The sequence below is a fragment of the Rhinoraja longicauda genome, chromosome 18 (assembly GCF_053455715.1).
Source record: "Rhinoraja longicauda isolate Sanriku21f chromosome 18, sRhiLon1.1, whole genome shotgun sequence".
Taxonomy (NCBI): Eukaryota; Metazoa; Chordata; class Chondrichthyes; order Rajiformes; family Arhynchobatidae; genus Rhinoraja; species Rhinoraja longicauda.
The window spans coordinates 26,381,740-26,402,457 of NC_135970.1; the positions used below are offsets into that span (position 1 = coordinate 26,381,740).

General features: G+C 42.3%; 1 protein-coding gene across 7 annotated transcripts in view; it reads right to left on the reverse strand.

Annotated features, from left to right (window-relative positions):
- Positions 1–7,388, reverse strand: part of ppp6r3 (protein phosphatase 6, regulatory subunit 3) — a 106,830-nt gene extending 99,442 nt beyond the window's left edge. For all 7 annotated transcript variants that reach the window (XM_078415353.1, XM_078415351.1, XM_078415354.1 and 4 more), the window contains exon 1: positions 7,206–7,388. The gene's annotated coding sequence lies outside the window, so the exon portion shown is untranslated. The remainder of the gene's footprint in view (positions 1–7,205) is intronic.
- Between the last annotated feature and the right edge of the window lie 13,330 nt (positions 7,389–20,718).

The following is a 20,718-nucleotide window of genomic DNA, read 5'->3' on the forward strand; positions in this document are numbered from 1 at the left end:
TCAGGTCGAGACCCTTGTTCAGACTGATGTCAGAGGAGTGGGCGGGACAGAGATAGAATGTAGTCAGAGACAGTAAGACTGGTGGGAGAACTGGGAAGGGGAGGGGATGGAGAGAGAAAAAACAAGGGCTATTTGCAGTTAGAGAAGTCAATGTTCATACCGCTGGGGTGTAAGCTACCCAAGCAAAATATGAGGTGCTGTTCCTCCAATTTGCGCTGGGCCTCACCCTGACAATGGAGGAGGTCCAGGACAGAAAGGTCAGATTGGGAATGGGAAGGGGAGTTAAAGTGCTGAGCAACCGGGAGATCAGGTAGGTTAAGGCGGACTGAGCAGAGGTGTTCAGTCAAACAATCGCCAAGCCTGCCCTTGGTCTCGCCGATGTACAGAAATTGACAACTGGAACAGCGGATACAATAGATGAGGTTGGAGGAGTCGCAAGTGAACCTCTGCCTCAACTGAGAAGACTGTTGGGGTCCTTAGTTGGAGTCAAGGGGGGAGGTAAAGGGACATGAAGGTACTTTCCCCTGCAACCGTAGGAGATGCAACGGGAAAGCAAATGTCAAATTTTCCCGTCAAAATTCACAAATTATACAAATATAGGTGGGAGGGCATGTTGCGATTGGGATATTTGGACTCTGCAATAGGATGAAGATAGATTGAGTGAGAGGGCAGAATCTTGGCAAATAGAGTTCAATATGGGAGGTCATGCATTTCAGTAAAAGGAGTCTAAAGACAATCTAAGACTGCAAATGAGCAGTACAATAGGATCCCAGTGATCTTGTGCACAAATTGCAAAATGTTTGAAGACAGTATTTGAAGCCAGCAGCTGGGAAGGTGTATGGCATATTCGCCTTTATTGCAAGAGGGAGGGTGTTTAAAAATACAGGCCCTCCACAAGTTACGAACATCTAATGGACAGCCTGTATATTTGAACAAGTGTTTGAGAGAATATAGACAATAGACAATAGACAATAGGTGCAGGAGTAGGCCATTCAGCCCTTCGAGCCAGCACCGCCATTCAATGCGATCATGGCTGATCACTATCAATCAGTACCCCGTTCCTGCCTTCTCCCCATACCCCCTCACTCCGCTATCCTTAAGAGCTCTATCCAGCTCTCTCTTGAAAGCATCCAACGAACTGGCCTCCACTGCCTTCTGAGGCAGAGAATTCCACACCTTCACCACCCTCTGACTGAAAAAGTTCTTCCTCATCTCCGTTCTAAATGGCCTACCCCTTATTCTCAAACTGTGGCCCCTTGTTCTGGACTCCCCGAACATTGGGAACATGTTATCTGCCTCTAATGTGTCCAATCCCCTAATTATCTTATATGTTTCAATAAGATCCCCCCTCATCCTTCTAAATTCCAGTGTATACAAGCCCAATCGCTCCAGCCTTTCAACATACGACAGTCCCGCCATTCCGGGAATTAATCTAGTGAACCTACGCTGCACGCCCTCCATAGCAAGAATATCCTTCCTCAAATTTGGAGACCAAAACTGCACACAGTACTCCAGGTGCGGTCTCACCAGGGCCCGGTACAACTGTAGAAGGACCTCTTTGCTCCTATACTCAACTCCTCTTGTTACGAAGGCCAACATTCCATTGGCTTTCTTCACTGCCTGCTGAACCTGCATGCTTCCTTTCATTGACTGATGCACTAGGACACCCAGATCTCGTTGAACTCCCCCTCCTCCTAACTTGACACCATTCAGATAATAATCTGCCTTTCTATTCTTACTTCCAAAGTGAATAACCTCACACTTATCTACATTAAACTGCATCTGCCATGTATCCGCCCACTCACACAACCTGTCCAGGTCACCCTGCAGCCTTATTGCATCTTCCTCACAATTCACACTACCCCCCAACTTAGTATCATCTGCAAATTTGCTAATGGTACTTTTAATCCCTCCGTCTAAGTCATTAATGTATATCGTAAATAGCTGGGGTCCCAGCACCGAACCTTGCGGTACCCCACTGGTCACTACCTGCCATTCCGAAAGGGACCCATTTATCCCCACTCTTTGCTTTCTGTCTGTTAACCAATTTTCTATCCATGTCAGTACCCTACCCCCAATACCATGTGCCCTAATTTTGCCCACTAATCTCCTATGTGGGACCTTGTCGAAGGCTTTCTGAAAGTCGAGGTACACCACATCCACTGACTCTCCCTTGTCAATTTTCCTAGTTACATCCTCAAAAAATTCCAGTAGATTTGTCAAGCATGATTTCCCCTTCGTAAATCCATGCTGACTCGGAACGATCCCGTTACTGCTATCCAAATGCTCAGCAATTTCGTCTTTTATAATTGACTCCAGCATTTTCCCCACCACTGATGTCAGACTAACTGGTCTATAATTACCCGTTTTCTCTCTCCCTCCTTTCTTAAAAAGTGGGATAACATTTGCTATCCTCCAATCCACAGGAACTGATCCTGAATCTATAGAACATTGAAAAATGATCTCCAATGCTTCCACTATTTCTAGAGCCACCTCCTTAAGTACTCTGGGATGCAGACCATCAGGCCCTGGGGATTTATCAGCCTTCAGTCCCATCAGTCTACCCAAAACCATTTCCTGCCTAATGTGGATTTCCTTCAGTTCCTCCATCACCCTAGGTTCTCCAGCCCCTAGAACATTTGGGAGATTGTGTGTATCTTCCTCAGTGAAGACAGATCCAAAGTAACGGTTTAACTCGTCTGCCATTTCTTTGTTCCCCATAATAAATTCCCCTGCTTCTGTCTTCAAGGGACCCACATTTGCCTTGACTATTTTTTTCCTCTTCACGTACCTAAAAAAACTTTTGCTATCCTCCTTTATATTATTGGCTAGTTTACCCTCGTACCTCATCTTTTCTCCTCGTATTGCCTTTTTAGTTAACTTTTGTTGCTCTTTAAAAGAGTCCCAATCCTCTGTCTTCCCACTCTTCTTTGCTATGTTATACTTCCTCTCGCGAGATGGTTTTGAGCATATTCTGCCAGGTGGGAGCAGGGCATTTGCACATGCCTCCTCTTCCCAAAACCGAACCCCGGTGCCAAATGGGAACAGAACGGTTCCGCGTTCCTTGTTTCTCCAACCCACAAACTCACCATCCCAGAACGCAACAATTAGAGGCTGGGTCAACCCAAGTAAAATTGAAAGCATGGAGTAGACTCACTCACTCAATCAGAGGCAGAGGTGCCAGCTAACAGCCACTCTTCCCGTGCCTATTTGCTCTCCCATCACCTATCTCTATCCGGTAGTTTTTGGAAGGAGGTTTATTACAATTATACAGGGTATTGATGAGGCCACGTGTAGCGTACCATGCACACTTTTCATCCCCTTACCTAAGAAACAATATACTGGAATTGGAACCAGTCCAAAAGAGAAGTACTAGGCTAATTTCTGGTATCACAAAAAGCTGGAGTAACTCAGCAGGTCGGGCAGCATCTCAGGAGAGAAGGAATGGGTGACGTTTTGGGTCATAGAGTCATAGTCCTACAGCACAGAAAGAGGCCCTTCGGCCCATCGTGTCCGCGCCGCCCGTTACCAAACACAGTCTAATTTTAATCCCATTTTCCCGCATTTGGACCGTAGCCCTGAATGTTGTAGCATTTCAAGTGCCCATCCAAATGCCTCTTAAACGTTGTGAGTGTTCCCGCCTCCACCACCACCCCAGGCAGTGAGTTCCAGACTCCAACCACCCTCTGGGTGAAAAAGTTCTTTCTCACATCCCCCCGAAACCTCCCTCCCCTTACCCTGTATCTATGTCCCCTCGTTGTTGAACCTTCCACCAGTGGAAGAAGTTCCCCGCCATCTACCTTATCTATGCCCCTCATGATCTTGTACACCTCGATCATGTCCCCTCTCAGCCTTCTCTGCTCCAGGGAAAACAACCCCAGTCTGCTCAGTCTCTCCTCATAGCCGAGGCCCTTCATCCCTGGCAGCATCCTGGTGAATCTCCTCTGCACCCTCTCCAAAGCTATCACATCCTTTCTATAATGTGGTGACCAGAACTGTACACAATACTCCAGCTGTGGCCGTGACCCTTCTTCAGACCCTCGACCCGAAACGTCACCCATTCCTTCTCTCCAGCAATGCTGCCTGACCTGCTGAGTTACTCCAGCATTTTGTGATACCTTCAATTTGTACCAGCATCTGCAGTTATTTTCCTACACAGTCTAATTTCTGGGATGGGTAGGCTGTAGAATTACCTGTGGCTGAAGAAATTATATCCATGAGTTTACAAGGATGAAAGTGATCTTAATGAAACATGCAAAAACTTCTGGGGGCATGAAAGGGTAAATCTAGCAATGTTACCATAAATGAGAGACACAAAGTGCTGGAGTAACTCAACGGGTCAGGCAGCGTCCCTCGAGAACACGGATAGGTGATGTTTTGGGTTGGGACACTTCTTCAGACTGATTGCAAGGACGGGGAGAAAGAAAGCTAGAAAAGTGTAGAGGCGGACAAATCATCTCAGGTCATAAGTAAACACAAGCGATGGGGCGTTTTGATAGGTAGATAGCTGAACATAGAGCAGAGATGAACACACTCAGGGTGTGAGACAAAAGGATTAGAAAGTGGTGAATTGTGAAGCTAGAGCGTTGACGAGGTACAAATTGTATAACTGGGAGAAGGATTGTAGGTAAAGGGGGAGGAAAGGGCAGGATTTATGATGGGGGGGATTTATGATGGGGGGGGGGGGGGGTTTATGGTGGGGAGGGAGGTGGTTGTTATGTAGAAGTTACCCGAAGTTGGAAATTCAATATTCATATCGTCGGTTGTATGCTACACAAGTGGAAAATGAAGTGCTGCTCCTCCTGTGAGTGGCCTCACTCTGGTAATGGAGATGGCCCAGGAAAACTGCCGAGTCTACGCTTGGTCTTGCCAATATACAGGATGCCACATTGGGAACACTGGCTGCAGTAGATAAGCTTGGATGAGGTGCACATGAACGGCTGCTTCACCTGGAAGGACTCTCAAAGTCCCTGAATGGAGGAGAGGAAGGAGGTATAGGGACAGGTGTTACATCTCACGTGGCTGCAGGGAAAAGTGTTGGGATTTTGAGGGGAGGGTTGTGTGTTCAGAAGGGGGTGAAATTAGAGTGGGTAAAGGGCATGGAAAAGTCAGGACAGTTGATATCACGCTGGCAGTTGGATTTTATATATTTTCTTGGTAAACCAGTATCTGCAGCTCCTTGTTTCCACCTAGTTTCCGTTTACTAATAATTACAGAAATTACAACTATATTTTTGATTTTTAAATTTAAAAACAGAATTTAAATATATTTGTAAATACGAAAAACACTAACATTGGAGCTCAAGTAGTTAAAGTAAATCTCCAAGTACGTAGTCTGGCAATTTAAATATCAAATATTTGCTTACTTAAATATCTCGCTGAACTAATCTGTAGAAATTAAGAGTAGAAGAGTTTGGAAAAAAACATTTTTATATTATTTTAGTTTACACACAATGAGCCATTTTTTGTACCAGGATAGGCCATGGATTGGCTGTAGATTAATAAAAGGAGCAGATCCATTAATTTCCTTTCACCTCATTCACTGTTTAGCCTTGGTCCTCATATGAAATACATATCATGATAAGAAGTTAAAATCAGAATATCTTTCCCGTCAAAGCACAACAAACCATGTGAGATTTGCCACAATTAAAAATTGTTCCAGCAACAACATTCAATGTAACATATAGGCAATTAAATTTACACAGCAAAATGAGCAACGTTTCAGTCAAATCAGTTCCAGGGAAACTCAAGATGATATCCTTTGCTCACTACATCTTCTACAAATGTACTTTTCTAATCATTTTGATTTATTGTGGTAAAGTATGGCTGATGCATGATCTAATGCTTTACTTTATCACTAGATTTCCAAAAAACTCAACAAAAAGTTATCTTCTGGTTATGAGAACTACTTGTGATGCTATTGACAAGTATACAATATAATTCTAATTATATTGTCCTGTCCATTCAAGTTCAAACAGTACAAACGACATATCAAGTAATTCTTGTTATCTTACAATTTTTTTAAAATCTGCTGATGGTAAATCACATGGCTTTAAATAATCATTTAACAAATTTGACACATTACATTAACTTTGGAGAAGGAATCAAGATGTCAAACACAGCCAGCTTTCACACAGAACAAATACGTCTTATAAACAATATTATTATGGGTGGATCCTTGCAGACAACTGGGATTACTCTGGGTTCTGACTCGATTTTCTTCAAGTGTGTTGCACCAACTACAAATGTGAAATAAGATTCTCAGTTCTTAATCCAAGATTTATTTTCATCATTTTGTGAATTAAAATTTAATCCCAGTGGTTAAATATTTGAAAGTCATTAATTATGCTGCAAAGCAAATTTTTGTTGCAAATCTCCATTACATTTAATGAAAATCACCACAACATTTCAATACAGCAGTGGACCTCAGAGATAGTCATCATAATTTATTGTACATTCCTTATTTACAATGAGTTTTGATTAATTCAGCAACAATATAGAGAGTAGAGTATTAATATTTATGACTGCAGAATAGCATTGTCTATCAAAGACATTGAAGAGAGCATAAGATGCATGTTACACATGTTTGAAAATAATCAGCACATGATTCAATTTCATTTACTTGATACAACTACAGCAGACAAGAAAACAAATACAACATTTCACCTGAAATACTATATGCCAAGGAAATTTGGGTTAAATTATTTTTTTTAAATTGATACCAATGCAAAAACAAAACATGATTATTTCCTAAATTCCTAACATCGATCCAGAAAACAAGATTTTCCATATCAATTTGGAAAAGTAACAAATATAGCAAGAAAAAGTGTAATTGTTTAGATGTAAATGTTGAATAGTGTCAAACCTGTCACAAGCACTGTGCTTTGACAGTCAACTTGAACCACCGCTCTGAAATCAACAAAACTAAAACACGAAGTAATCTGTCACTTTTCTATAAACAAGAAATAAAGACAAAAATACTTTATAAACTCAATCTAAATGGAATTTCTTTTCGTTCAGTTTTTCTTACCAGAAGTGAGGGGGGTGAGGGAGAATGGGATTGGTGGGACAGTAACTAACAACCTCCGTTCTGCAATTATTGGAACCAAACAGAAACAGCAACAGGGCCCGGCCGCAACAAACTCACCAGATCCCTTCTCTCTAATACAAAAATACAGTAATAAAAAAAACTACATTCATACGTACCCAACGGTTTCATATATTTATTATGCGTAGTAATTAAACCGGGACGGGGATTGTTTTAAATAAATTTAAAATGAGAGCAGGGAACTAAACTATCAACAACATAGATGCATTTCTGTAGAGAGATCGGCGGGAAAGAACAGCAACAAGCCCAAGTTTTCAAGATGGCGTCTTTGCCTGTGTGAATCTAACCTCAGAACGGACGGATGCGGCTTGTTTTGGCAATCCCAGCACCCACCGCGCCGAGACAAACCGAAGCTGTCGATCAACCACCACCTTCATGATGGTCCCGCCTTTTCGACCAAGGAAATCCAACGGCTCTCGCTTCAGTGGTTTCCCCTCCCGGAGAATAGGCTAATCGGCGGGCGGGGAGAACCCACCGTCTGTCACGGAGCCAGTTCGCCGCCACAAACGAAGGGAGACCATCCAATCATGGGATGTTAGGACACACAAAATGCTGGAGTAACTCAGCGGGACAGGTAGCATCTCTGGAAAGACAGGAATAGGTGACGTTTCGGGTCGAGACCCTTCTTTTCCTACTGAGATTCAGGGGAAAAGGGATGTAGACTAGAAATGAAAATATAGACACAATTAATGCCGGAGTCACTCAGCGGGCCAGGCAGCATCTCTGGAGAGGAAGGAATAGGTGACGTTTCGGGTCTAATGGAAGATATGCAAAAAAACAACGATAATCAAGGAAATGTGGGGCACACAATAAGCCATGTTTTTGGCTGTGGGATAGGTGAAAAATATGTTTAAATAGGATGATAATCTTGGATGTGCTGAGTCCGAGTGAGGTCCCCCCTCCCCCTCTGTTCTGAGCCGTTTTTGATTATTGAAAATGGCGGTGTGATTTGAGTGGATAGTGGTGGCGTCAATCGGGACATTTGAGGGCAGTTCATTTTGGTAAAAGTACATGAGAGAATGAATGACTTGTGAAGGAACAGACACGTGGGGAGTCGATACAAAACCGATCGAAAAGCGAAACTATGAAAACGAGAGGGCCATGGGTTAACGCAGCTCGGTCGGACGGGAGACCCAGTATTTATTTTAAGCGCGCGATGTCTCCTTGAGCGGTCTTTTGAAAAAACTCAATTTTCTGCAAGAGTCTGGGTCACAAATTCAATTGTGTTACGTTGTGGGGAACCTCTGTAAACGCATTTTATCTTAAGTAGTTTTCGCAGAAATATGATCGTAAATAAAAAATATCGCGGAAGACAGCGGTCGGATCCATTTTATTGCATTATAATATTCGATTTACACCATTCTTAAGTAGTCTATGCATTTTTAATTCTCCTTTGAATAACATCACATAATCTTCTTTCGCTAATCTGGCAACCAGAAATTTTAGCTTGCAACTTTCAATGTAGGACACGTTTATTATAGAATCGTACAGTACATAAATATATATACTCTTCTGCCCTACACGCCCATGCTCACCAGCAAGTACTTCGCTATGAAAGTCCCATTTTGTGGCCTTCAATGTCAGTTGATTCAAGTTGCATGTTAAATGTGAGAGTACCTACGGTCATTTTCTCAACTAGCATGTGCAGATCATTGCAGTCATCTCCGGGTGAAAAATAATCTGCTCTGGTCTGGACACCTCAACCATGGGGGGGGGGGGGGCTTGATTCCCTTAACCCTAAGAGCTAAATCTAATTCTCTTGGAAACATCCAGTGAATTGACCTCCACTGCCTTCTGTGGCAGAGAATTTCACAGATTCACAACTCTGCGTGAAAAAGTTTTTCGTCATCTCAGTCCTAAGTGGCCTACCTCTTAAACTGTGACCCCTGGTTCTGGACTCCCCCAACATCGGGAACATTTTTCCTACATCTACCCTGTCCAATCTTAAGAATTTTATGTTTCTATAAGATCCCCTCACATCCATCTAAATTCCAGCGAATACAAGCCCAGTCAAACCATTCTTTTCCCACCATCCTGGGAATTAACCTGATGAACCTACACTGCACTCCCTCAATAGCAATAATGTCCTTCCTCAAATTAGGAGACCAAAATTGCACACAATACTCCAGGTGCAGTCTCATCAGGGCCCTGTACAATTACAGTAGGACCTCAAAGGTAGACACAATGCTGGAGTAACTCAGCGGTTCATGCAGCATCTCTGGAGAGAAGGATAAGGTGATGTTTCGGGCCGAGGCCCTTCAGGCTGAAGACGTTACCCATTCCTTCTCTCCAGAGATGCTGCATGACCCACTGAGTTACTCCAGCAATGTGTGTCTACCTTCGATTTTAACCACCATCTGCAGTTGTTTTCCTATACAGTAGGACTTCCTTGCTCCTAAACTCAAATCATCTCGCAATGAAGGTCAACATGGCTTTCTTCACTGCCTGCTGTACCTGCATGCTTACTTTCGGTGACTGGTGTACAAGCACACCCAGGTCTCATTGCACCTCCCCTTCACCTAATCTGACACCATTCAGATAAGAATCTGCCTTCCTGTTCTTGGCACCAAAGTGGATAACCTCACATTATACTGCATCTGCCGTGCTCCTGCCCATCCAGTCACCCTGCAGCCTCATAACATCCTCATCGCAGCTCGCACTGCCACCCAGCCTTGTGTCATCCACAAACTTAGAGATGTTACATTTCATTCCCTCGTCTAAATCGTTAATATATATTGTAAACAGCTGGGGTCCCAGCACCAAGCATTGCAGCATCCCACGGGTCACTGCCTGCATTCTGAAAAGGACCAGGTAATTCCTACTCTTTGCTTCCTGTGCACCAGCCAGTTCTCTATCCATGTCAATACCCCCAATACCAATTTTGCACACTAATCTCTTGTGTGGGACCTTGTCAAAAGATTTTTGAAAGTCCAGATGCACCACATCCACTGGCTCTCCCTTATCCATTCTACTTGTTGCATCCTCAAAAAAATCCTAAAGATTAGTCAAGCATGATATCACCTTCATAAATCCATGCTGACTGACTGATCCTGTCACTGCTTTCCAAATGCACTGCTATAACATCTTTAATAATCAACTCAAGCATCTTCCCCACTACCGATGTAAGGCTATCTGGTCTATAATTCCCTGTTTTCTCTTTTCCTCCTTTCTTAAAAAGTAGAGTTACATTGGATGAGTTCCTGTGGACGGGAGGGTAGCCAGAGTCGAGAGAACATTGGAAAATGATCACCAATGCATCCACGATTTCTAGGGCCACCTCCTCGAGTACTCTGAGATGCAGACCATCTGGCCCTGGGGATTTATCTGCCTTCAGTCACAACAGTTCACCTAACACCATTTTCTGACTAATGTGGATTCCCTTCCGTTCCTCCCTCCCTCTAGATCCTCGGTCCCCTAGTATTTCTGGGAGATTGTTTGTGTCTTCCTTTGTGAAGACAGAACCAAAGTAATCAATGAACTGTTCTGCCATTTCCTTGTTTCCTATTATAAATTCACCTGTCTGTGACTGTAAGGGACCTACATTCAACTTCACTAATCTTTTCCTTTTTATATACCTATAGAAACTTTTACAGTCAGTTTTTATATTTCCCATAAGCTTTCTTTCATGCTTTTTTTTTACCCCTCTTAATTAACCCCTTTGTCCTCCTCTGTTGAGTTCTAAATTTTTCCCAGTCCTCTGGTTTGCCACTTCTTCTGGCCAATTTATATGCCTCTTCCTTGGCTTTAACACTATCCTTGACTTCCCTCGTCAGCCACGGTTAAGCCGCCTTCCCAGTTTTATTTTTTCGCCAGACAGGGATGCACAATTTCTGGAGTTCATCTATGTGGTCTTTAAATCTTCACCATTGCATCTCCACTGTCAACCCGTTAAGTATAATTTGCCAGTCTATCCTAGCCAATTTTTGTCTCATACCTTCAACGTCTCCTTTATACAAATTCAGGATCCTAGTCTGAATTAACTGTGTCCCAATGCAGAATTCCACCATATTATGGTCACTTGCCCAAGGGTCCTTGCACAACAAGATCGCTAACTAATCCTTCCTCATTACACAATACCCAGTCTAGGATGGCCTGCCCTCTAGTCGGTTCCTCTACGTATTGGTTTAAAAACCCATCCGTATACATTCCAGGAAATGCTCCTCAGTACTGTTACCAATTTGGTTGCGCCAATCTATGTATAGGTTAAAGTCACCCATGATAACCGCTGTACCTTTGCTACACGCATCCCTAATTTCCTGCTTGATGCTTGATGTTTGGTGGTCTGTATACCACTCCAATAAGCGATTTCTGCTCTTGGCTATTTTGCAGTTCTAACCATACTGATTCTACAGCATTCAAGCTAATGTGTCTCCTTGCTATTGCATTAATCTCCTCTTTAACGAGCAATGCCACCATACCTCCTCTTCCTTTCTGTCCATCCTTCCTGAATATCAAATACCCCTGCATGTTTAGCTCCCAGCCTTGGTCACCCTGGACCCATGTTTCTGTAATTCCAACTATTTCATACCCCTTAACTACTAACTGCGCATTCAATTCATCCACTTTATTTTGAATGCTCCTCGCATTCAGGCACAAAGCTTTCAGGTTAGTTTTTCTTATCTCCCTTCTACCTTTTGCTTCTGTCTTTTTATGGCCCTCTGTCTCCTTGCATTGGGTCCCATCCGCCCTGTTAGTTTAAACGTGACCTTTCCTACACTCTCCTGTTACCTGCACGGATACACATCCACGTTGTTGACTCCACCCCCCCCCACACTTTTTAGTTTAAACCCGCCCGTGTAGCACTAGCAAACATGCCTGCTAATCCCCTTCCAATTAAGGTGCAACCCGTCCCTTTTGTACAGGTCACCCCTGCCCCAGAAGAGATGCCAGTGAGCGAGTAATCTAAATCCCTGCCCCCACGATCCCCTATCTCCCTGTTCCTACCCTCACTAGCACAAGGTACTGGAAGCAACTCAGAGATAACCACCCTAGAAGTCCTGCTTTTCAGTCTCCTACCTAGTTCTCTATACTCATGTTGCAGAACCTCCTTCCTCTTCTTACCCATGTCATTTGTGCCTACATGCACAACTCTTTCTGGCTGTTCAGCTTCCCTCTCGAGGATGTTCTTAAGTCAGTCTGAGACATCTTGGACCCTGGCACCAGGGAGGCAACACACCTTCCTCAAGTCTCACCTGTCACCACAGAACCACCTGTCCGCACTTCAGACAATGGAGTCACCCACCACTATGGCTCTGGCTGACGTCGGTCTCACCGGTCGAGTCTCAACGATAGGATTCGAGTCACAAAACTCCACCACTCAGACTGGAAGCGTCATCTGACCCAACAGCTCCCAAGAGGGCATATCTGTTTTCATGAGGTAATTCCACAGACCAAGAGGTCTCCTGCACTCGCTTCATCCCCTTTCTTTCCATCTCTACCCGTCACACCTCCTGCACTGACTCGATCCTGTCCAGGAACCTTTCTCGTCATCCTCGATGGACCACAGGTCATCCAGCTGCTGCTCCAATTCCCTAACTCAGTCCTTGAGGAGCTGCATCTGGACACAGTTCCCACAGGTATAGTGGTCAGTGACACCAGCAGTGCCAGTGACTTCCCACATCGTGCAACAAATGCACTGCAATAACATTCCTGCCGTCACAGGTTTAAATATTTAAATTAAATTAAACACAACCGATGCAAGTGTAGCCTCCTTGCTGAAGACTCTTGAACCAAAGACTCGCACTTTAACTCACCAAGGTACTTCCCCTCACAAACCACTCCCCTAGACCTGAACTTAATTTTATCTAATCAAGTCAACTATCCACTCAACTAATTCGGATGTCTCAGCCAATCCACTCATTCGCTGGTCTGGTTGCTGCTGCTCTGTGATCTTCCAGGTAATTGCCCCAGGTTGACTCTAGGTGCTCTTTTTAAACCACCCGAACTTTACTCACCTTAACTTCACACACACCAGCACTATCCACACATGAGGGACAATTTACTTTTTTAATCCAAGCCAATTAACCTACAAACCTGTACGTCGTCGGAATGTGGGAGGAAACCAAAGATCTCGGAGAAAATCCACGCAGATCATGGGAGAACATACAAACTCCATAAAGAAGTACCCATAGTCAGGATCAAACCCGGGTCTCCGATGCTGTAAGGCAGCACTTTTGGGAACTAATGTTTGCCAAGACCACGGCAATTGCCCTCTGATCATCATCTTTCTGTGCAGTTATTATTAAATATGGGCATCCATTGCGCTACTTGAAGATTTCATGAACTGTTGGTAACCTGAACATTTTGTAAAAAAGTCTTTGTAGGATGAAAATGTTATCTGAGATTGTAAAAGTTGAACTGGTAAGTTAATTAGCTACATATTAGTGCAGATCCTGGTTAATTTTAGACCTTAGAATTAGTACAAATATGTACTACAGACTCTAAACATGCTGGACCAGAGAGTTTCAACCTGTATATGTCCTTCCCTTGATGGACCCTCCAAAATGCATCAGCACACACCTATCAGGATTAAATTCTTGTCAGCCATGGACCTGCCCAAATTACCAGTTGATTAATGTCTTTCTCATAATCAATAACTCCACCAATTTTTCTGTCATATGTAAATTTACTAATCGTACCTTGCACATTTTGGATCAGCCATCCCTTATGAAAGCCCATTCTAAAGTCTGTATAAACCACATTAACCACAATGTATTTAGTTACGTCTTCAAATAGACAGGATCTCCCACCAGTAAATTCATGTTGTTTATGCCTCATTAATTTCTAACTCATGTTCATTCTGTATCTGACAATTGCCTTGTATCTTTAATTCTCTGGTTAAAGATAGTTTGCCCTTTCAAAACTATATTCCATAATTATTTTTTATGAAACTTCATGAGAGCTTCATTGAAAAAAAAGATTTTTTTGCCTCATGTACTAGAACTAGAAATGTATCTTGTCAAGAATTGGGGTGGATGATTATGCAGCTTACAATATAAGCAGGCTCTAAGAATATCCCAGTGCCAATGATGATAGGATCCACTATGGGAATAGTAAAGACAAAGCTGTAATGGTTGAGGCCACATTCAGTCAGCAGCTCTTGAGATCTCCACCATCACAGGACCAACTTTCAACCAATTATATTCACTGCTCATGATATCAAGAAGTTATCAAGAACACTGAACACAAAAGGCTAGTCCACAAGCATTTCTTTCCCATCCCTCACTACATCATTACCTAGATGTTTTTCTAAAACACCGAAAAGGGCCATAAAGACAGAACATATTATATTAGTCACTGTGACGTCTCAAATATTGGTATACCAGGAAATACGATCACAGCCAGGACATTAGAATGAGAGAGGTTTTGGTGTTATTTTTCAGATGGAGCGATCATATCTTAGGCTTTCAAAGAAAATAAAATCCTAAGAATTTTGGATCAAACAAAAGCATCACTGCAATTATGATGCATTTTATGCAGGTAAATAACATTGCTTATTTGAAACCTTTGGAATTCCCCAATCATTTTCCTCAGTTTACAGCCATATAATTGATTGCTTAAGATGAAATTGACTTGCAAGCAACAAGATAAACATTCACCATAAATATTGGTACTCGGATATAATTAATGTGGCATGATTCATGACAATTCTAACAGTTCATGTTTATAAGCCAAAGTAATTATAATTGTACTGACAACAGAGATAATGCAGCAAGCCATCTCATCACACATTCCTTCTCTCCCGAGATGCTGCCTGACCTGCTGAGTTACTCCAGCATTTTGTGAATAATATCATCACACAACACAGCAGCAGCACAGTGGCACAGCTGGTAGAGTTGCTGCCTCACAGCACCAGAGATCCGGGTTTGATCCTGACTTCGGGTGCTATCTGTGTGAAGTTTGCACATTGTCCCTGTGACTGCGTGGGTTTCCTCTGGTTGCTCCAGTTTCCTCACACATCCAAGAGAAGTGCAGGTTTGTAGGTTGATTGGCCGTAGTGTGCAGGTAGTGGATGAGAAAGTGGGATAATATAGAACTAGTGTGAACGTTTGATCAATGGTTGATGTGGACTTGTTGGGCTGAAGGGCCTGATTCCATGTTGTGTGTCTAAAAAAACATAATGAAGATGAAGTGGATTATTTATTCAGCATTTTATATACATGCAATAGCTATAAAGACTGCAAACTGTTTGTGTGAAAGATAATGTGTATAACTGCAGGCCATGCATCTTTGTTAACTTTTATACAAAGTACAATATAAACTAGTTTATTTTTTTAGAATTTAACACGTGTGGGTGGTTAATAATAAGGTTAGTATTTGCTGTCAGAAAATGTATCCTTTGGATCTGTCTTTTCTGGTTTTTGAGCCATCTACTAATGGGAACAGATTCTCTATTGCCCTATTTAAATAATCATGGTCTTGTACACCTCCATCATATATCTTTTCAACCATCTTTGCTTCAGAGAACAATCCCAGTTTCTCCAGGCAAACCTTGCAGCTGAAATCATTGTCTCTGAAGCCATTCTGTAAATCTTTTCTGCATTCCTTTAATGACTTTCACATCTTCCCTAACGTGTGCTAACGAGAAGTGGATACAATACGCTATAACGCAATTGTGGCCTAGCCAATGTTTCATGAGTATTCAACATCTCAACTGCTTTTGTACTGTATACCTTTATTTATGAACCCAGGGGTCCCATCTGCTTTTGAATCCTTCTCTTAACATGACATGTCACCTTCCATGATTTACAGTGCATTCAGAAAGTATTCAGACCCCTTCACGTTTTCCACGTTACAGCCTTATTTTAAAATGGATTCAATTCTTTTTTTTTAAATCATCAATCTACACACAATACCCCATAATAAAAAAACAAAAACTGGTGTTTAGAAATGTTAGTAAAGTAATTAAAAATAAATAACTGAAATATCACATTTACATAAGTATTCAGACCCTTTCCTCAGTACTTTGTTGAGGCACCTTTGGCAGTGATTAGAATCAGAATCAGAATAGCCTTTATTGTCATCCAAAAAACATCTTTTGGACAAAATTCCGTTACCCACAGTCCAACAATAAGAAGCAATAAAAATAAAGCAATAACACACACAATCACAAAACCAACACAAAACAAAAAAAAACACAGCCTTCATGGGTATGACACTACAAGCTTGGCACACCTGTATTTGGGTAATTTCTCCCATTCTCTGCTGATCCTCTCAAGTTCTGTCAGGTTGGATGAAGAGCGTCAATGCACAGCTATTTTCAGGTCCCTCCAGAGATGTTCGATCGGGTTCAAGTCCGGGTTCCAGCTGGGCCACTCAAGGACATTCACAGACTTGTCACGAAGCCACTCCTGCGTTGTCTTGGCTGTGTGCTAAGGGTCGTTGTCCTGTTGGAAGGTGAACCTCCGCCCCAGTCTGAGGTCCAGAATGCTCTGGAGCAGGTTTTCATCAAGGATCTCTCTGTACTTTGCTCCGTTCATCTTTCCCTCAATCCTGACTAGTCTCCCAGTTCCAGCCGCTGCAAAACATCCCCACAGCATGATGCTGCCACCACCATGCTTCACCGTAGGTATGGTATTGGCCAGGTGATGAGCGGTGCCTGATTTCCTCCAGACGACGCTTGGCATTCAGGCCAAAGGGTTCAATCTTGGTTTCATCAGACCAGAGAATCTTGTTTCTCATGGTCTGAGAGTCCTTTGGGTGCCTTTTGGCAAACTCCAAGTGGGCTGTCATGTGCCTTTTACTGAGTCTGGCCACTCTACCATAAAGGCCTGATTGGTGGAGTGCTGCAGATATTGTTGTCCTTCTGGAAGGTTCTCCAATCTTCACAGAGGAACTCTGGTGCTCTGTCAGAGTGACCATCGGGTTCTTGGTCACCTCCCAAACCAAGGCCCTTCTCCCCCGATTGCTTAGTTTGGCCGGGCGGCCAGCTCTATGAAGAGTCCTGGTGGTTCCAAAGTTCTTCCATTTAAGAATGACAGAGGACACTATGCTCTTCAGGACTGCAATGCTGCAGAAATTGTTTTATACCCTTCCCCAGATCTATGTCTCAACACAATCCTGTCTCGGAGGTCTAGGGACAATTCCTTCGTCTTCATGGCTTGGTTTTTGCTCTGACATGCACTGCCAACTGTGGGACCTTATATAAACAGATGTATGCCTTTCCAAATCATGTCCAATCAATTTAATTTACCACTGGTGGACTCCAATCAAGTTGTAGAAACATCTCAAGTATAATCAATGGAAACAGGATGAACATAAGCTCAATTTTGAGTGTCATAACAAAGGGTCTGAACACTTATGTAAATGTGATATTTCAGTTCTTTCTTTTTAATTACTTTGCAAAAATTTCTAAACACCTGTTTTTACTTTTTTATTATGGGGTATTGTGTGTAGATTGATAATTTAAAAAAAAGAATTTAATCCATTTTAAAATAAGGCTGTAACGTAGCAAAATGTGGAAAAAGTGAAGGGGTCTGAATACTTTCTGAATGCACTGTATGCTCATAAGAATTATCTGATGCTGCACACCCTTTGGAACTGTATCATTTAGTCTACATTGTCTTTCTTCATCCTTTCTGCAAACTTAATATTTCACATCTTTCACTTGACTGTTCATTCTTGCTTATCTATAATCTCTATTAGGTTATTACCATAGTCCTAACTGTTTACCGTTCAACTGTTCAACTTCATTGTTTCCAGACTTCAACATTTTACTCTGCACACTCTTATGCATTTCAATGCATGAGAGAAAAATATAATGGTCCCAGCACCCTTGGGAAACATTATTGTCTAACATTCTTCAGTCAGTAAAACAAAAATTTACGGCAACTTTTTTTCTGTCCTGTTGGCTTTGTTAAAAATCTATGCTGTCACTGACTGTCTTATTCATTGGGCCTCCATATTGTTACTAGCTTTTTATAAGGGATCCGCCAAATGTCTTCTGAAATCGATTCAGCAATATTTAGTATTCCTTCGTCTACATTCTACAGCTTTGCCTTTGTCCACTTTATTCTCTTCTTCAACGTTCTGTTATTTCAAAATAACATTAATTTGGTCAAACATAATTTACCTTCACAAAATTTGCAAGTTTTACTTCTATTAACACAAACTACTCAAGCTCCTAATTTTTTTCCTGGTTATTGTTTCATCAATGAGATCAAACTCACCATTCTGTCTTTCAGGGAGTATTGGCTTTGGTTCCCCCTTGTGGGAATATATATCATTTTCACTTTAAATATCTCCTCTGCAGGTAACCTTTTGTTGCATCATAATTTTACTTGTCAGTTGAAGTTACTACTTCTACAGTTAATTCCTATTTTAGATTGTTCTTTATTATTTTCTATTACTAACTTACTGTAAATCATATTTGGACCATTTGATCAAGCTCTTTCTCTGGAGCCAGTTCAACAATGCCTCCTTTCACATTAGGCCAGTAACACACGTGTCAAAATGCTCCCAAACATATTAGTTTCTAAATCAGTCTAATGACATTCCAATATTTCAAGAATTGTTGTCCTCAATATCAGTACGCTGCTGATCATGAACATCCCTAATTTCCTTGCAGATCTGCTCCACTATTCGGTGATGAATCTGCCTTTACCTATCTCATAGTTTTTTACTCTTTTCTCCTCCAAAATTGGACCACTTTCTACTCCAGTGTTACTGAACATTCCACTTGTTTGTACAATTTATTCTTTTTTTTGTTATTACTAGCTGGTTCTACACCCCTGCAAATTCAGTTCCACCCTACCATAGTAGGAAATCTCCTTGTCCCAATCTTGTTGAGGTGTGAACTGTCTATCTTGACTAGCTCCCTTCTGCAGCAATCAACAATCTGCTGAAGACACCCAGTGGGTCAAGCAGCATCTATAGGGGAAAGGAATCCGGACAACTTCCTTCTGCTCTGGAATTAGTCCAGGCGTTCAAGATACTGAAATCCTCTCCGAAACCATGTCTTTTGCAATACATTACCTATTTCAATCTGAAGAAGGGTCTCGACCCAAAACGTCACCCATTCCTTCTCTCCGGAGATGCTGCCTGTCCCGCTGAGTTACTCCAGCTTTTTGTGTCTATCTTCAGTTTAAACCAGCATCTGCAGTTCCCTCTTACAGAGAGGAGACATTTTATTTAAGTTTTAGGACAAAGGAAAAATTCTGATAGGAAGACATGAGAACAGACCAACGAACTATGAAAGGAATGGTTACTTCTGAATGCTGAAAATGGAGGGAAAGATTTGTTTAGTGAGGGAATCAAGCGAAGGTGGTGGAAAGAATGTTCCATTGAATGTTAAAGCTGGTGAGGTGGAAGATGAGGTCGAGGGCAAGTTTTTCCCTGTTCTTTCCAGGCAGAGAGGGGCTGTCTATTCTATCCTATCTTACTTAATTTGTATTAATTATTTTGACATTAAATATGGGGAGGATGTTAGGTTTTTTCTCTGATACAGAATTTCATTAATTTATTTTGGCTTATTCTGAACCATTATTTCACATTTCACTTTTTAGATTTATCCTGTGCCATCCCATCAAGACTAAAACAAAAATTCAAATACTCATTGGAAATGGATCTAGAGATCTGTCAAATAATATATTTCAGAATGTTCCCCATATTTTTGCTTCTTGATGAATGAGGAATGACTTTAAAAGTAAAAATGAAGAGAGGATACTGAGTAACACTGGCAACCACAAAGGTAAGCACTAGAAATTCCTTTGCACAACTCCATTGGAAAATTAGACTCGAGGCTGCATCCGTGGTGGAAACGGATAGGTGACATTTTGGGCCAGGACCCTACTTTAGTCAAGTCAAGTCAAATTTATTTGTCACATACACGATGTGCAGTGACATAGTAGACTCAACAGAAAAGTGTTGTGCAGCGGAAAGTACACTTAACCCAACATGCACTTAACCCAGCATTGAGTCAATTGCATCCAAGAAAATCCAGTCCTTATTTTCTAGAAAAATAATTTTGTATTAATACAATTTCATCTGGCGAAAACAAAAAAGACAAAAAACCAGAGATGGCAGCCTCGCCAAAGGTCTGTCTGTTTTTTTTGTCTTTTTTGTTATTTTTAGTGTGTTTTAAAAGTTTGTGTTAATGTTCTCTGGTTTGTTGTATGTGAGGGGTGGGAGAGGGGGTCGGGGGAAACTTTTTTCAATCTCTTACCTTGCCGGAGATGCGATTGTTTTCCGGGTCGTATCTTTGGTCGCTCTGCGGCCTAACATCATAGAGCTGGCGGCCTTGCTCGAGATTGACTTTGAGCCCCACCGCGGGGCCATGGACTTACCATCGGAGCCTGCAATCCCTTACCTGGGTTCGACGCTCCAACTGCGGCCTGCGGATTTCAACATCGAGGAGCTAGCAGTCTCGGGTAGAGACCGATGTCGGGAAGCTCCAAAGACACAGAAGTTTCGACTAGCCCCGACCCAGGGTAGACCGCCTGGTGCGGTGGTGCTGAGATTCCCCCCCATGTGGGAGCTTGATCGCTCCGATATGGAGGGGTTGACCACCGGCTACGGGAGCCAAGATCGTCCCATCAACGGAATGCTTAAGGCCCCTGATCGCGGGAGAACAAAGAAGGGAAGAGATTGAACTTTTTTCGCCTTTCACAGTGA